At 51.3% G+C, this 17,515-nt stretch overlaps 1 protein-coding gene across 2 annotated transcripts in view; it reads right to left on the minus strand.

Moving 5' to 3' along the window:
* The window catches only part of Scnn1b (sodium channel epithelial 1 subunit beta), a 56,703-nt gene extending 39,566 nt beyond the window's left edge, over positions 1-17,137 (minus strand). For both annotated transcript variants that reach the window (XM_021640634.2, XM_021640635.2), the window contains exon 1: positions 16,922-17,137. The gene's annotated coding sequence lies outside the window, so the exon portion shown is untranslated. The remainder of the gene's footprint in view (positions 1-16,921) is intronic.
* Positions 17,138-17,515: the final 378 nt, after the last annotated feature.

Below are 17,515 nucleotides of genomic sequence, written 5' to 3' on the forward strand. Positions count from 1 at the left end.
TGGGCCAAAGATGGCGTTCACAGGAGGTGGCTGTGGTGGCCCTCCCTACCCTGATGTCCTCCATCTCCTGCTGTTTGCTCTTCCTATCACCAGGGCGCCCTAGCCTGTGCAGTCCCCGGTGTGGAAGAACGCGTCCTCCGCCAGGCCCAGAGCTGGGAGCCCTGTCATCTGGTCCCAGTGGATGGATGACTTGGGGCATCCATGGCAAGGACCCAAACCCTTGGCCATGCCCTCAGTCATTCAAGTGGCCGCCTGGCCAGGGTGGGTGAACTGTCATGTGCTGGTGGCAGGCTGGGAGGGGAGAATGTGGCTGTTTTTACCTGCCTGCTGCTTCCTTCCCTGTCCAGGCTGGAGGCGACTGCAGAGGAGTAAGATCAGCTAAGCCCGAGAGAGGGTGTGTGTGTGTGTGTGTGTGTGTGTGTGTGTGTGTAGGAAGAGGGTTGGCTAATCTGTGGAATAGATGACTTGCTAACAGTTCAAGGCTCCACGGTGGTAGCTTCTCTCTACCCCACAGACAATCATATATGATTGTATTATTAAAAGTGGAGGTGAAAGTGAAGGCTCACACCTGTAATCCTGAACTGGGGAGACTGAGGCAGGGGGATGGTAAGTTCAAAACCAGACTGGTCTCCACAGTGAAACCTTGCCTCAAATACCAATGAAAAGTGATCTTGAGCGAGAGGTACAACATTGGTGGAACCTGCGTCCATCTGTCTTTTTAAGAAATATGTATTTTTTTACATTTTGCTTCTCTGTGCATGTATGTGTGTGTGGCACACACACACACACACACACACACACACGTGCTTTTATGTAGCACATGTGCATGTGGAGGTCAGTGGACAACTTGCAGGAGTTGGTCTCTTCTTCCACCACGTGGGGTTGAACTCAGATCATCATGCCTAGCAGCAAATGGCTTTACCTACTGAGGCATCCTACCAGCCCCATTTGGTGTTTTGAGATAGGGCCTCATGATGGAGCAGACTGGATTTCAAACACAAGGCAACGTTTGTGCCTCCGCCTTCCAAGTACCAGCTGCATTTTTGCCTTTAATTTTTTTTTAACATTTAATTAATTAATTGTTGTACAGAGGGGTGTTGCAGTGTATGCCTGCCACACGAGGACAGCTTGCAGGAGCTGGTTCTCTCCTTCCACCATGTAAGTCCCAGGGGTGAAACTCAGGTCATCAGTCTTGGCAGCAGGCACCACCGAACCATCTGCCCACCCCATTTTGTCTTTAAACAAGTGATGAGGAAGGGCTCGCAGAGCATGTAGCTTCATATGGGAGTGCATCTGCAGAGGGTTCTGGAGACTTTTGTTTGGAACAAAATGTTATCTCGGCCCCCATCGGGAGTCATCCCCGCTGGGTGTGAGGGACGGGTCCCTGTCCTCCTCTCCCCAGTCCGAGTCAGAAGAGCTCTTCAGCTCTCTCTCTCCCCACCTCTCCTATATACTTGTTGGTCTTTTCTCCCTCACCTCCTTCCGTCAGCCAAGGCTGCCCGAACAAGGCGTCAAGCTTAAACAGCGGAGTGCATTTTCTCATTGTCTGGAGGCTAGAAGTGCAAGGGCAAGGGGTCAGCATCAGGTTGGTTCTATTTATTAGGATGTCCCTGAGTGGCAAGTGGCTGCTGTGCTCTTCTGGCCAGTCCTCTGCCACTGCGCAGGATGGGACCCTGTTCTCTGTCCACCCTGCTTCCTTTTTCACAAGGACACCATTCACATGGGAGGTAAACTCTCCAACTACTTTGTCTTAAATTGAATCACCACTTTAAAGGCCCCATTGCAAATATAGATATCCCAGGGTGGGGAGTTTAGAGGTTCAACCTAGGAATTTGGGGGGGCATAATTTACCCCATGACAGAGCTGCAAGTGGTAGGTGGCTGGAGGGGAACTAGGTAAGCTTCTTCTCCCCTTCTTTATCTCACACCCAGCTCCACACACAAGTGCTGGGAACTTGCAGAAGGTTGAGAGAAAAGGCACCATTCGGGCCGTTGTGTGCACCTGTAACCCCAGCATTACGGAGGTAGAAGCATGATGATTAGAAGTTCAAGGGCATCCTTGGGTAGGTAGTGAGTTTAAGACTATCCTGGACCACATGAATCCTGTCTCAAGAAAACATAAGGGAAAGGGGAGGGAAGAAGGAAAGGAAAGGAGAGACAGAGACAGAGGGACACAGAGAGAAGCAAGATGGTCCAGTAGTTGTCACCAAGCCTGATGATCTAGTATGGTTCCTGGGAGTCACTTAATGAACCAATTCCCACAAATTGTCCTCTGATGTTCGCATGTAGCATAGGCACAAACACACACACACACACACACACACACACACACACACACCCCTTATGGTCTCTATCCCTAAAATCCTCAAAACCTATGTGCCAACCTGTCCCCCAGCCCTGAACCCCACACAATATACTGAATGCTTACTATATACACACAGTCCAGTACCTCTCTCCCAGTAGGGTAGAGACAGGGCAGCCAGACAGCCATGCTGTGAGGCAGATCGAGAAAGTGACAAGAGGAGGGATTGGTCCTCAGAAAGGCCATGGGCACTGAGGAGGAAAGGAGACCATCATTTATGAGGTCTCCTGGAAGAGCTGGCATGAAGATCTGGATGTGGAGAAATGTCAATAATTCCTCAGGAGATGGCATTCCAGGAAAAAAAAAAAAAGCAAGAAAGGGGGCTTGGGCCTTCCTAGAATGCTCTCTCTTTTCTCTCTGTATCTCTTTGTCTCTGTCTCCCTCTCACACATACATCATGTTATATTCTTTTATATGTAGACGCTAATTTTCCATCCAACTCAGTGGCATAGGTACTATTTCTACGTCACTTAATGGGTGGAAAAGCCACTACACAACAGAGAGGATAGGCAAACCATACAAGGTGCTGACCAGCAAGTGGCAGAGCTGGGACTTGAACCTGAGTCCTTCACTGGCTCTCTAAAGAGAAATGAAGGAGACAGAGGACATGCTTGCTGGAAAGCCAGTGAGAGCTTGGCCTTTGCTCTGCAGCCACTGGGAGCTTTAGGAAGCTTTTTTGGGGGTGTTTGTGGGCATTCATTGACAGTCTAGGAAGTGAACCTGACACCTAACCATTCTTTTTTAGAGCTGGGACACTGCCAACAGCTCTCCTTTATTTTTTCTTTTTCTTTCTTTCTTTCTTTCTTTCTTTCTTTCTTTCTTTCTTTCTTTCTTTCTTTCTTTCCCCTTCCTTCCTTCCTTCCTTCCTTCCTTCCTTCCTTCCTTCCTTCCTTTCTTTCTTTTGTGGTTTTTCAAGACAAGGTTTCTCTGTGTAACAACCCTGGCTGTCCTGGAACTTGCTTTCTAAGGCAACCTTGTAGTTAAGAGTGCAAACTTAGCATTTGCTGCATGTATTTTGTCTTCCTTTCCCTCCAGTAATTACAAAAGCCAGCATCTGCTTAGCACAGTGCTAAGGGCTCTCTGAATGCATTACATCATGAAAATAAAGGCAGGGAAGCAGAGACAGCCTCCTTCATCTCTGTCCACAGAAGAGTCTATGGAGGTCTACTAGGATTTTGCCAAAGCCACCAGCAATACAAGACGGAGGAAAGGTCCATGTTCCTACAGTGTCCCAGGTCTCTGTGCCAAGGCCTTCACTCAGACAAGCCTCCCCTGACTCTGATCTGCTTCCTCACTGCCTGTTTCTATTCACTAGAGCCTACCGAACCAAGGTGGCCAGCAGGCAGGACCCAGCTCCTTCTCAGCCTCACTCCGTGAGCAGGGCCTTCAAACCCTTTGAGTACCCCCATCACACAGCAGCCACTGAGCACTGGAGATGCCCTCTGTGGAACTGAGATATGCGTTCATGGGTGTAAGAGACAAACTTGTCTGCAGAGACACAGTGTGAAAACAAAAGACAAGACGCCGAGAGCTCTGGACTTCAGTGTGAACACACTTCACATTCTAGAACCGTGTACTCAAAAGTGGGTTAGAAGGAGCAGGCCGGGGCTCAGTGGGTAAGAGCACTTGCTGCCAAACCTTGCAGTCGGTCGGATCCAGAATGGTAGAGGAGGAGGACTGTCGCCCTAAAGCTGTCTTCTGATACATGGTGTGGTACATATGTGTCCACTCCGAAGAAGCAATGCAATGTGGAAATGAATTTTTGAAAGTGCTTTGCCTGAGGGGTGGCAGAAATGCCTTTAATTCTAGAAATACCTTTAATTAATTCTAGTACTTGGGAGGCAGGCAGTAGATTTCTGCGAGTTTGACGCTATCTAGCCAGGGCTACATTGTAAGAACCTGTCTCCTCCCCACCCCCACCCCCAAAAAATTAAGAGAAAATGATTTAAGGTGGTGGGCTGGGGTTAAGCGGAGCTTTGTTCTGTATGTCTGAGGCCCTGGGTTCCATCCCCAGCACTAAAAATGAAAGAGGTGGCCTGGCATTGTGGTGCACACCTGTAATCCCAGCACTCTGGAAGGCAGAGGCAGGTGGATCGCTATGAGTTCAAGGTCAGCCTCGTCTACGAAGCGAGTCCAGGACAGCCGAGTCAACCCAGTCTCGAAAAACCAAAATCGGGGAGGGAAGAGGTGACCATTTGTGAGTTATGGGTCTTTTGTTTTTAAATCACAACTGAAAATAAGATGTATTTCTTGGTGTAGTGACATAGGCCTTTAACAGCAGTACGAGGGAGGCTGAGGCAGGAAGTTTTACGTGTTCACAGCCAGCTTGGGTTCCATAGCTAGACTTGGGAAGTCAAGGCCTGGCATCGCAGGTCCACTTGGTTAGCACATCGTGGGCTCCGTCCTCAGTATCACCCCACCAAATATTTAATTGCTTCTATGGTTCACGTGTGTGGATCGTATCATATTAGTATAAGCCAGCCTGGAGCTTGAACAACGAGTAAGTGCTTAAATACAGGTTTGCTATAGCAAGGAACACACTTGGGGCCAAATAGGCGCTTTTTGATTAGAAGCCAACTCTTGCCAGCAGAAGGGCACGGAGGCATGAAGTGGGTGTGGGGTGGGGGCTTGGGGTTGGGGTTTGGGGTGGGGATGTGAGGTCAGGGTGTAGGGACCGGGTATAGGGAAGTGGTGTTCAGGCTGTTTGCAGAATGAAATCATAGTTCCTATATGTCCTTCTGTGATGGCAGCAGCAACGCTTGCTGGGTATCTAGTATGTACCAGGGACTAACACATGACACCATCTCACTTAATCCTTGAGTCAAGCCTGGAAGGAACTGTCACCTCTCCAGCACAGAAGGCCACTCAGGGTCACCCAGCTGTGACGAGAGGAGCTGAGTGAAAGGTCCTGCTGCTCCTGCCCTTCTCAAGTGAACAGTGATGCAGTTCTACTGAAAACCCCTACCCATGGACTGGGGCTTCTGGTTACCGTAGCAACAGGTGACATCCCCACCTCCACGCGAAGGTAGCCAGTCCCTGCCCATCCAGGAAGAAAATTACACATTTCTGCTCTCTGGTTTCCAATAGCTCACTCACCCACTCAGACCTGCCTATCAGCCCTCTCAAGTTCAAGGTCTGAGGGAACCAGTTGGGGTCTGGGTGGTCATTCTTGATCAAGGCAGTTGTGGAGAGTGGCATTGGGCCCAGTCTCCTCCCTCCCATGCAGGGCTCCAGGTCTGAAGCTGAGGCCCCCAGAGGTGAGGCTGAAGTGGATACCACAGGCTCAACTGTAGTATCCTCCGAGACCCCTTCTGCAGTGAGCTGCAGAGGCCCCGGAATGGGGAAGAAAGTTGCTTGGCCACAAAAGGTCTGTCTTCTAAGTAACAATCCTATCTTTAAATTGTGGGTTTGAACTTGAGGAAACTGCTCAGGTCTGGTTAAGAAGACACAAGCTTGGCCACAGAAGCTAACCAAGGCCTCAATCTTCTGGGAGACCTGAGCGCCTCAGACTGAATATGACTGTTTTCTGGGGACCTCTGGGGGAACCCAGAGCAGTGAAAGCCACTGGGCTGAATGCCCAGTATATGACTGAGCCAGCTGGTTTTCAGAATGGTTCTCCGTATGGCCGTAGCCACAGCCCCAGGAACACAGCTGCCAAGGCCCATCCTTAGGCCCCGCCCAGCCCTCCTGAATCAAACCCCAGGTTCAGCCACCTTCTGGAGTTCTGGGTCACGCTCAAGCTTAAGAACTACTGGCCTAATGTCTCTGCTTAAAGTACGGTACTAGAGTAGGGTGCAGAAACACATGCCTATAAATCTCAGATGCTCCAGAGTCTGAGGCAGGAGGATGGAGACTTCAGCCTGGGCCTTAAGTAAGTTGGAAACTGTTCTAGTGAGACTCCACATCAGAAAACGAAACAACGAAACAAAAAAAGAAATGAGAGAAAGCAGAGATAGCCTCCTGCGCTGGGATGGCAGGTGTGGGCTACCGTGCAGGGCTCTTGATGTCATTTTAACCACGTAATAACCATGCTTAGCTCACATGCTACACACAGGTAGAGGGTAGAGCCAGCTTGGCTGCAGAGCCCTTGTTCCCACACCCCTGGGCTTGGGCAGCCCTGGGAACTGGCAGCCCAGCCTGCTGGCTGGCTTCTCCTTCTGGCAGTTGCCTGCACAGGGTCCCTGTACCCCACCTCAGCTTCCTGAACTAAGCTCTGAACTAAGACAAAGTCATGTTGAAAAGATAATCTAATGTTGATTGACTCCATCTGGCGCTGGGCCATAGTGCTGAGGCTGGGCCCTGATGTTTTATTTTTTTATTTTATTTTATTTTATTTTATTTTATTTTATTTATTTATTTATTTTTGTCCTCTTTAGGACTTTAGCAACCTGCCTCCAATTGGTGGCTAAGGCCCCACCTCTCCATCTGGGGCACAACCAGGCCTTGAAATAAATGTTCTGTGCAACAAACAGTGATTGGAGTCTCACTACCACACAGGTCCCTTTCTTTCTGTAGTTTACCTCCATGAGAATTATTATATGTCTATATTTTAGATGAAAGTGAGACATAGTGAAGTCAAGTGATTTGCCACAAGTCACACAGAATTACTAGGATTTTTTTTTTCTTTTGGCAGTGCTAGAGATTCAACCCAGGGACTCAAGAGCACATCTAACTCCAGAGCCTGCCTTTGTGATCACTCTGTTCACTGCTTCCTGGTCATCTATCTTAATGACCATCTATAACATGACACCATCCTCGGTCACCACAACACCCACGCACAGACTTCCCAAGGTCAGCCACAAACCTGCTTGGTCTGCTCGGGCAGCAAACCCGGGCTCTTTGGGTCTTGACTGGTATCTAGATGTCGTCCAACCTTCCTCTGCTTTGAGCCTGTGTCGGGAACTGATGAAATCATTCTATCCCACTCGGGAGAAGGAGGCTGCCTTCTGCCTCCCTGTTTGCTTGTCCAGGTGGTGTTCCTCATAACTCCTGGAGGGGGGCACCATTCATAATGGACTTGGTTGGGTGACATCCTGAAGTTGTTTAGCAGGCAACCCATGTGGCTGTGCACGGCAGCCCTGGAGGCTGGCGGGAGGATACTCAGGATTCACAGTAGGAGCCGCCCTGGGCGTCTATCTTTATTTTTTTTCAGAAACAAACCATCCCAAAGAGAACAGCCCAGAAGGAGATGTCTCTGGGTCTGATGGGGGAGGGGGCCACATGCTGATGCTCTGGGGAACCGCTTGGCTTGGGAGCAGGAAGTAGTTGGTCCTGCCTGGGACCTTGGCCTCCAGCTGGAGAAGCGCCCTTCCTGTCTTGCCTCAAACTGGGCAGATTACAACTTCATTGGGAATCTTGGCTCCTGATCTGGGCAGGAGCTCTCTCTCTCTGTCTCCTCCATGCCCATCCCTTGGGTGGTCTTTGCTGGGCTGCCTTCAAGCCACCCTCCCTATTCCAGGCCACTTTCCCCATTGGACTCCACCTGCCTCTGGAAATCCAGAGCTGATGGGAACTGACTCACATCGGGAGCCTCAAGCTATGCCCTTAACTACTGTTCCCCCGGCCTGTGTGTTTTCCTGTATTTGTTTTGCTTTTACAATCCAAGCCAGGCCCTGTGCCAGGGCTGTACTGAATGAGCTTATGTGTCCCTTCCCATGAGCCCAAGAGGTAGGAATTACAATCATTCCATTTTATAGATCAGATCTCTGAAGTTTAGAGAGGCTACGTCAATTCCCCGAAGCCACACAGTTAGAAAGTGAAAGAGCTGGAAATTGAATTGGTGTCTTTTGTACTGGTGAGGTCCGAATCCTTTCTTATCTGTCCAGGGAGCAAGATGCAACTTGTGCTCTGGGTATATCTGTTTGCAGACTGCACCATGACCTTGACTCTGAGAAGCCATGTGGATCATGTTGCTGTTGCTGATGGGGGTGATGGTGGTCCTGATGATAATGGGTGTGAGAGTGGTGCTTAGGGGTCATGATGATGGGGGTTCACATCTCCCCAGTTACGGTGAGGAAATACTGTCTCTCCATGCTGTCTATCCGTTCTGCAGCCATATCTCTTAAGTGTTCCCTGCCTCCTCTGTAAAGGCCTCCAGAGCAGATCCTGCTGCATCAATGCTTACTAGATACCTTCCCCTTCCAACTTGAGATCAGAGACAAGAAGGGGAAAGAAGGAAGGGCTGGGGGTGTGGCTCAGTGTCAGGGTGCTTGCCTAGCATGGGCACAGTCCTGGATTCTGGCCCTAGTACTGCAGAAGAAACAGAGGACAGCACCACTGTCCTACTGAAGTCTAACTTTTCTTTTTTCCCTGCGTGGGGTCCAGGCCATATACCCTCCACTTTGTGCCAGGGGCAGGCTGGCCCAGCAGCTGAAGTCTTGGGAGGTAGGCCCAGCTGCTAGTCTTCTTGCCTGTCTCCTCTTCGAAGCTCTCAGTTCAGATAAAATTGCCACTGTTGGGGAGTTTGGAGGCTGATGCTGGTGCCCCAGATTAGAGGGGCCCCGGGATGGCAGTCACATGCTAACGCTTGCCAGCCTCTTTGTTAGGAGGGACCAAGATCTTAACCCACACAATGACACCGGGTAATTCCCGGCCTAGCCGAAAGCTGAAACCTTACTTTTGGTTGTGGGTGGCTCAAAGGCATTGAGAGGCATGTCCCAGAGGGGAAAGCTTCACTTTCCCTCCACTCTGGTTGCTCAGGTGACAGTGACACCCAGAGGGCAGGGACAGGCAAATAGTGCAGTTGGCAGCCAGACCGCCCAGGTTATGATCCCATCTTCACCACTTGCTAGCCCTCAGTAAGCGGGCAAGCGACTTCGCCTCTCCGATTCCACTTATTATCTGCCAACATGTACAACGCTGCCACCTGTCCCACAGGACTGCTGTGAGGTGCCAATGAATTCACGCAGAGAGAAGACTCCGTTTCCTTGTGAATAAATTACTGTAGTTACTAGAAGAACTCAGTGAAATAAAAAAGCAAGTGCTTACATGTGGTTTACACTCCTGCCCCAGGCTGGGTCTAGAACACATGCTTCATGAGTGCAAAATCTAGGATCCAATCCCCAGCGCGCGCGCGTGCATGCGCGCGCGCACACACAGACACACACAAAAAAATTAAAGTGGGATGAGAGCGTGGGTTGGTGATCTCCTTGTGAGAAGCAGAGGAGGCTCCTGGGAGCTGAGACATGGCTTGGCATTCCAGCTAAATTTTCAGTGTCTATTCCAACCCAAGCATGCACCCATGTCTCTCTATACCTCCTTCCTTCCCTTTTATCATTCTTACTTCCCAGATATTCGCTGAACATCAGCCTGGAGCCTCGTTCCCGAAGTGAACCAAACAGCCCTCCCCCTTTGCCCCCGGTTTCAATACCTACAAAGTAAGTTACGGTGGCCAGCATGTGACGAATCCCTGTTTCCTGCTTGGGGCGTCTCCAACCTCTGAGTGCCTCTGCCACCAACCAGCTCGCATCTCTGTGAGCCAGGGTGGGGTGGGGGATTGGCACCTTCCCTAGCACACCTAGCCCTAACTTGATCTCTCAACCTTCTAAGCATAAGTGACAGTGTTTTGGCTTTGCCCCATGCTCACGCTCTTCCTGAGGGCCCAAAGTCAGCTCGGGGCAGCCCTTGAAAGGCGAGCTCTGCACAGGTCTGCTCTCACACGCACTCCAGTTCAGATTCCAGGGTGCCTCTGGGACCGTGGGTTACAAAGACTTCCTGGAGGAGGCAGAAGTAAGGACTGGGCAGGTTTTACTAAACCTCAGCCTTGACTCTTGGAGGCAGGCCTCCAAGATGGCAAATTCCTTCTTGAAGTTCTCCTTTCTTAGAGTCAGCACTGCCAGCCTCCCTCTCCTTCCCCACTCTTCTCCCTCTAAGGCAGAGGGCTGAGGGATGCAGTTCTCTGCCCTAGCAGTCTCAGGGCTGAGTCTCGAACTTCTGGCCTTGCCTTCTGCCTCCCCTCTTCCTTGTCTCCTCTTCTTCCTCTTCATAGCTCCTCTTCTCTGTCCTTTCCTTTTTTGCCTTCCATTAATGGTGGGGGGGGGCATTTACTACCAGGTGCTAGGCATGCTCCTGCTCTCTGACACATATCACCCCCTAATCTCTAAACAGTCCTTCAAAGGCTGCCCTTAAATTCACAGCTTCAGACCCCCCCCCCACACACGTGCAGACACACTCCCCAGTCTAGGAATTCCAGCAAAGGGAGCTTGTTTGCAGAGTTGCATTCACCCCTGCTGGAAGTGCTAAGAGCAGCCAGATCAAGAGCAGTTTCCAGAGAATGCACACAGCAGCCCTAACCTGGGAACGACTCCCCCCACACAGAGGGAAAGCAAGCAAGCACAGTTGGCTTTGTCCTGAAGTCTGCACCCCACAGTTAGCAAGGAAGGGAACAGCCATGATTGCACAGCTGTTTCCAGCCCTCCCGCCCCCAATCCCACTACTCCTAAGATTTTCCCAGTCAGGGCATGCTGGGGTGAGGGGAGGAGGCATTTGAACTCAGGTTGCTCTTATTGTGTGGCCTTGAGCAGTTTGGGAACCTCTCTGGGACTCTAGAATCCTGCCTGATCACAAATGACCTTCTAGAAAACTCAGAGAATCGTGGCTAGGATAAGGATCTTCAGTGCCAAAATAAATAAATAACCTCTTTGAGGCAGCTTTTTACCTCTGATCCCAGGGCTCAGGCTAGCCTGAACAGCGTAGTGAGAGCTTCATAAACTAAAACAAACAGGGGCCTGTAAGATGGCTCAGCGGGACAGGGGCTTGCAGCCAACCCCTGAGTTCCACCCTCAGGACTCCTCAGGACACAGCACGAGAGAACTGACTCCTTCAAGTTGTCCTCTGACCTCTCTTCACCCGAGGTGGCACATTTATACTCCTAGCCCCTCCCCCTCGCCCCCACAAAGTCAATACATAGCTGTAATAAGCTGAAACCAACAATAACGTGTCTCAAAACACAACTTCTAAGGCTTTCAGGTCGCTTCACATCTAGTCAGATGGCGCCATGCACTCAGGATTCACTGGGGGCCAAGCACTGTGGCACGTGATCCACCCTTTAATGCTCACAGTGTCCATCCTGAGGGGAGAGTCATTCCTTCCAGCTCACGGATGAGAAATCTGAGGCACAGACAGGTTAAGGGACTTACTTGCTTAAGGCTCACAGCCCCTAAGTGGCCGGGCTGGCTGGATTCGAATCTCTGTGATCTGTGGGAAGGCAAGCCAAGGCTGGGAAACTCAGCATCTTTCTGTGTTTCTTACCAGCTGGCAAGAGTTTATCTGATTCAACTGGATCCCCCCAGACCACCCCCCTACCGTGTGTGTGTGTGTGTGTGTGTGTGTGTGTGTGTGTGCATTTAGGCCAGGGTCAGCTTTGGGTAGCATTCATTAGAAGTAGACCCCTTTGCTGTTTTTGAGATTGGGATTTCCAGTCGGGGTTGGGACTTCCGGGGTAGGCCAACAGCATGTTGGCCAGTGAGCTCAGAGATCCTCCTGGCTGCCCTTCCCCAGGGCTGGACTGCGAGTGTGCACCACCATGCCCGGCTTTTTCACTTGGGTTCTCGAGGTCAAACAGGTTCTCACCCTCGTGCAGAACTTAAACCTGAAGTCTGAGGATCTGATTCCAGGTGCTGGTTCCAGCCGCCCTGCTCCCCTGAGCCTAACCCGTGATAGCCCCAGGCAGCAAAGCCCTGTGTGTGCACAGAATGACTTAATGCTTGTCCAGGGCCTGTGAGGCCAGCGTTTTACCTGCGCCGTTTTGTGGATGGAAAAATGAAGCTTGGAAAGAAACTCCCTCAACTGGGTCCACGTAGCTGAGAAGTGTCAGAACCAAAGCTGGAACCCAGGACAGCTGAGTTCGAAGCGCCTCTATTGTTATGGTTGCCTCATGAGCTGTGTGTGTATGTGTGTGTGTGTGTGTGTGTGTGTGTGTGTGTTGCTGAGGATCAAGTCTAGGGTTTTGTGCATGCTAGGCAAGTGTTCTAGCATGGCACTACATGTACCCAGTTCCCTAAGCGCATTTCCTTTTTTGGGGGGAGTGACAAAATATAAACTATAAAGCATTTTAAAATGCACAGTTTAGTGTGATAAAGCACGCTTCTGCCATTGCACCGCTGCCAGCACTGTCTGTTCCCGGAGTCTTTCATCACCACTAACATGACTTTTCATCGTGAACCACCCCCACCCGCCCCATTCTCGAGGACCTCATCTGCGTATCTCTGTGAGCTCGCATAGTTTTGCTCTCTAGTCATCCCAGCCTCTGCTTTAAAACCTAGTACATAGGACCGGAGAGTTAGCTCAGTGAGCGCTTCCCACACAGGCATGAGGATCTGAGTTCAAGAACCCAGTGTTCATGTAAAACGCTGGCCCGGAACTCGCTGAGTGGACCAGGCTGGCGTCAAACTCACAGAGATCCTCTTGCCTCCTCTTTAATCCAGAGTGCTGGGATTAAAGGCCAAGGCCACCGTGCTGAGCTCGCCTCCTGGCTTTTTACAAGGCTGTTTCCGATAGATATGCGGACTTCCTTTGTCACTCTGTCCCTGGAAGCACTCCTTTTCATTCCTCAAAACCTACCTTAGAGATTTCCCTCCTCTTCGTACCTTTCCTTGAAATGTTGTAACAGGGCCTGGCCAGTTGACGACACCGTTATCAGAATACCGAGGAGGCATTTACGGTCACCTAGGAAGCAGTGGAGTGGCTGGAGTGTCACGACTCCTTTAATTCCTGAGACAACCCTTTAAGGCAGGAACTGTGTGCCATCTCTGTTTCCCCCACAAGGAAAGAGGCATAAAAGAGCCAAGTTAGAGGCCTGAAGTGGCATGGTTTATCTAAATCATCTGGGAGACAGAAATGGCTTTGGTGTCTTGCTGTGTCACCCTCGGAGAGGAAGGGGCAGCCTCCAGGGAACTGTGGGATCTTGGAAGTTTCTGCCTGGTCTAAAGAGAAGGTGCCACTGCCTTAAAAATCTCAGGACTAAGCTGCTACAACTTTCAAGATTTCTTTTTCTTTTTTCTTTTTTTAAATTATAGGTGTGGTGTCTGTGTGTGGGTATGTACATGTGAGTACAGACACCCCAGGAAGCCAGAGGCGTCGGCTCCCCTGGAGATGGAGTGACTAGTGTGTGCGCCACCTGACACGGGTGCCAGGAACCAAAGTCAGGCACTCTGCAAGAGCAATACGTGCTTGAAACAGCTGAGCCCTCTCTCCAGGCCAGCTTCCCTACACTTTCCAAAGGAAGTGTGGGGCTGGAGAGAGGGCTCCGTGGATCGGAGGCTTGCGGAGGTTGTGTCCCCAGAGCCTTCATAAAGGCAGAGATGGCGTGGCGGCGATCGGTAATCTCGGTGCTCAGGGGAAGGGGCAGAGCAAGCTCACTGTCTAAACTAGCCGAATCAACGTGAGCCCCTGGCTTCAGTGAGAGACCCTGCCGCAGGAAGCAAAGCAGAGAGGCTGAAGGAAGGCCCCGGATATCAGTTTCTGGCTCTACACACAAACCCATAGGCATGAACACCTCAACAAGAGCATATGAACACACACACACACACACACACACACACACACACACACACACACACGTGCATGCTTGATAAAGGCTGCTCAAAGGCTTTCTTATCTATCTATCTATCTATCTATCTATCTATCTATCTATCTATCTATCTATCTATCCATCCATCCATTTATTTCAAGACAGGGCCTCACTGTGGAGCCTTGGCTGTCTTGGAATTCACTCTGTAGACCAGGCTAGCCTTGAATTCACAGAGATCTGACTGCCCTCTGCCTCCCAAGTGCTGGGATTAGAGGTCTGCACAGCCACCACCCAGCTGTTTAAAGTTTTTAAGATTTCTTTAATTTTTATGTTCATGCATGTTTGCCAACATGTATTCACCAGGTATAATGCCTGGTGTTCACAGAGACCAGAAGAGGGCATGGAATCCCCTGGAGCTGGAGCTATGGAGTTATGGGCATGAGCCACCATGTAGGTGATGGAAATCGAGTCTGGGTCCTTTGCAGGAGCAGCCTACACTCTTAGCCACAGGGCCAACTTTCCAGCCCCTTAACCCCAGGCTTTCTCTGTGACCTCAACAGTCTCCTGGATTCCAAAAGTGGATACTGGAAGTCATTTCTGTATCTTAGCTGAGGGCCGGATGCACCATAGGACCTTTCTTAGTACCACAGCATGTCTAAAGGCTGCTGTGAGCCAGGCCTGGCACTCAGCATGAGAAATATCCCCTTGACTCCTAGCAGGTGCTCAGGACTCCTGCTGACCGTGAGGTTTGTGGAAGAGGTCTTAAGTGGTAGCTCAGCATTGCGTCCACCACAAGACCATCTTAGGGTCTCCCCTGTCCAGAACAAGACTTCCTGAATTTTATTTGCACCACCTTACCGAACACTCAATAGTTTGGAAAGGCTGTTATCCTTAAGCCCATTTGACAGATGTGAATACTGTGCCTCAGAGACAGGCATGGACTTGCCTCACCTGGGAAGTGGCAAAAACTGGAATAGAAACTGAAGTCTCTCTGATTTTAGCGTTTTGCTAGCCTGGCTGTTATCAAACACCCCAACAAGCTTGTCTGTTTTGGTCTTTTGAGACAAGGTCTCTCTATGCAACCCTGGCTGGCCTGGAACCCGCAGCCCACCTATGCCTCTTGAGTACTGGAATTACTGGCATGTAGCGTGCCATGCTCCATCAAATTTTTGATGGTCCCCTCAGGCCCTTGAGGATGGTTATAATCTCCTTACGCTATTATTATCTGGACCCCGAAAGTGTGGGGCACAGGACCAAGAGACTGACTGGGAGCTCAGCTTTGTCAGCCAGTGGTTCTTAAATAGATACGTCTCTCTCTGCTTGTACCCTCTGTGGTGGCTGGTATTTTCAGAGGCAGGAAGAGGGTGTCAGAACCCCCAAAGCTGGAGTTACATGTGGGCCCTGGGAACTGAGCTTGGGTCCTCTCGAAGAGCAGCAAACACTGCTAGCTCCTGAGCCCCCAGCCCATGGTTCTTAATCACTCTATCTCCTATTGGAGGGTGAGAACGACCCGGGCTGCAGTCAGAGAGCGCCTTGATGGGGCCTTTGGTGTCACTCTGTCCACTGGGCGCAGATAGGCAGAGCTTGGTGACTGGCTCTTTCCTGGCCCTCGGCTCAGCAGAAGCTGCAGGTAGATGGGGAATACGTTCATCCTTGACCTCAGATAGCTAGCAGAGTTGGGCTCGCCTATTCATACGTCTGTGTGCTTTGTTGTCTGTTTTATGTCAGTGTGTACTTACAGTTGCATGGCTGTCTATACATGTATGCATGCATGGCTTCCATGTGCAGCGGAAAAGAAGAGACCTTGTAACCCCCCCCCCCCCGCATTCGTAGCCTGTGAAGTTAGTTGAGAACAAAGAATAAGACGTTGAGCTTGATCCCGAAATGGTAATTTGTAAGTTAGCTCCAGGTCCGTGCAGCCATAGAGATGATGGTGGGAGGAAAATGCGGGGTTGAGGGTAAGCCACCGTGCCCCAATGGTGAGGGTGGATTATACAATTAGCCTTACATATCTGCCCACAACCTTACTGTTTTTACAAATTTCCTGTAGGCTTGTATATATGACTGTATAGGTGTTGAGAAAGGTCTAGAAGAAATACTCCGTGTGAAGGTGGTGGTTATCTTTAGGGAACAGGAAGAGCAAGGCTCTGGAAGGTTTGAGAGGAAGATAGACACTTGTATTGGCTTGCTGGCAGATGTCCCATTATGGAACTCTCCAGAGCCTCATCCACGGACCACACCAGACCAAGACGTTTCCAGACCCTTGCTGATGGGGATTCCCTGTGAGGGAAGAAAATTCTGCAGCTTCCTCCCTGAACTCCGTGCCTCAGTTTCTCCCTCTATGTTCTGTTTTCTGCCCCTCATGTCCTGTGTTCGATGCCAGGTGACATTCTCTACACATTAACTTTGTGCTAAAAAAAAATCACTGAATGTCAGTGGAGAGACATGGGACCTGAATCTGTCCCCCTCCCCGTCCCGCCCCTCCCCCTCCAGCACTGCTTCTTACAGCTGCGTCCCCCAGAGGTGGCTGGCCTGGCAGAGGAGGCCACCATCAGGCTCTGGGGTCAGATACCTGGGCTCAGGTCATCACGCAGCACCTTGTCTCTGGGATCCTTGCGGGTGTGTTCTCCTCCCCCCCCCGGTCCCCCCAACACTGATGCTCAGTTTCCTCTCCGTGAAAAGGGACCCCGAGAGCCCCCTCGGAGGGACTGCTTGGCGGCGATGAGGGATGCGCGCTAGTTTTGCTCTAGTCACCTTTTGAACTACAGCTCGCCCCGCCCACTCCGCGTGAGGACTTGACCACAGCCCTTCTCCCCTCCAGGCGCGACAGGAGTGTGACCCTCGCTGGATCCCTCCCGGATTCGCCGAGAGAATCTTTCCCCCATCTTCCCGCGTCCCGGTGGGTCCCCGCCTTGGCGAGCTTCGTGGTGGCCAGACACCCCGACGCCCTCGGATGGGAAACTGAGGCCGGGTGACCGGCTCTCGGCAGCTGTCAGGGACAGGCCAGCAGTCATGCCGGGGTACGCGCGCGCGCGGGGGTCGCTGTCATACCTGATTAGGTGGCGGCTCCAGTCGGCGGTGATGGCAGCTAAGGTGGTGGCGTCCGAGTGGCGGTGGCGCCCGCCGCCGGGTCACCTGTAGAGCCGGGACGCTGTAGGCGGAGGGAGCGCGGAGGGCGGGGAGCGCCGACGGGAGGAGCCAGCCTGCCTGGCTTAGCTGGGGCCACCTGCACCGCCAGGCTCCCGGGCCACCACTCCACACGCTCCAGACCCGCGTCCTCTGTGATCTACACAGGTCGCTTCTCACCTCCCAGTCCAGTTTCTATGCACCGGGGGCGGGGGTGGGGGTGGGGGTGGGGTCGGACGGGGGCGGGAATCCAAACCCTACATAATTGCAGAAATGCCTTCTTTTGTGTCTCCCCCCCACACTTTTGATAACATGATAAGCCACATTGCACACACACGCACACACACACTTTTTGTCTTTCTGTGGCGCTCCCCTCCTTGGAGAACACGGTGACACCTCACTTGTGACTGAAGCTGAGATTTCACTGCACAAATTGGGGATTTCAGGAGAGCCCCCTTTGTTGGTCTCCTCTGAACATTCTCACATCTGGATGATCATGAGATATAGCCTCCAATCTTC

Source organism: Meriones unguiculatus, chromosome 14 (assembly GCF_030254825.1).
Source record: "Meriones unguiculatus strain TT.TT164.6M chromosome 14, Bangor_MerUng_6.1, whole genome shotgun sequence".
Taxonomy (NCBI): domain Eukaryota; kingdom Metazoa; phylum Chordata; class Mammalia; order Rodentia; family Muridae; genus Meriones; species Meriones unguiculatus.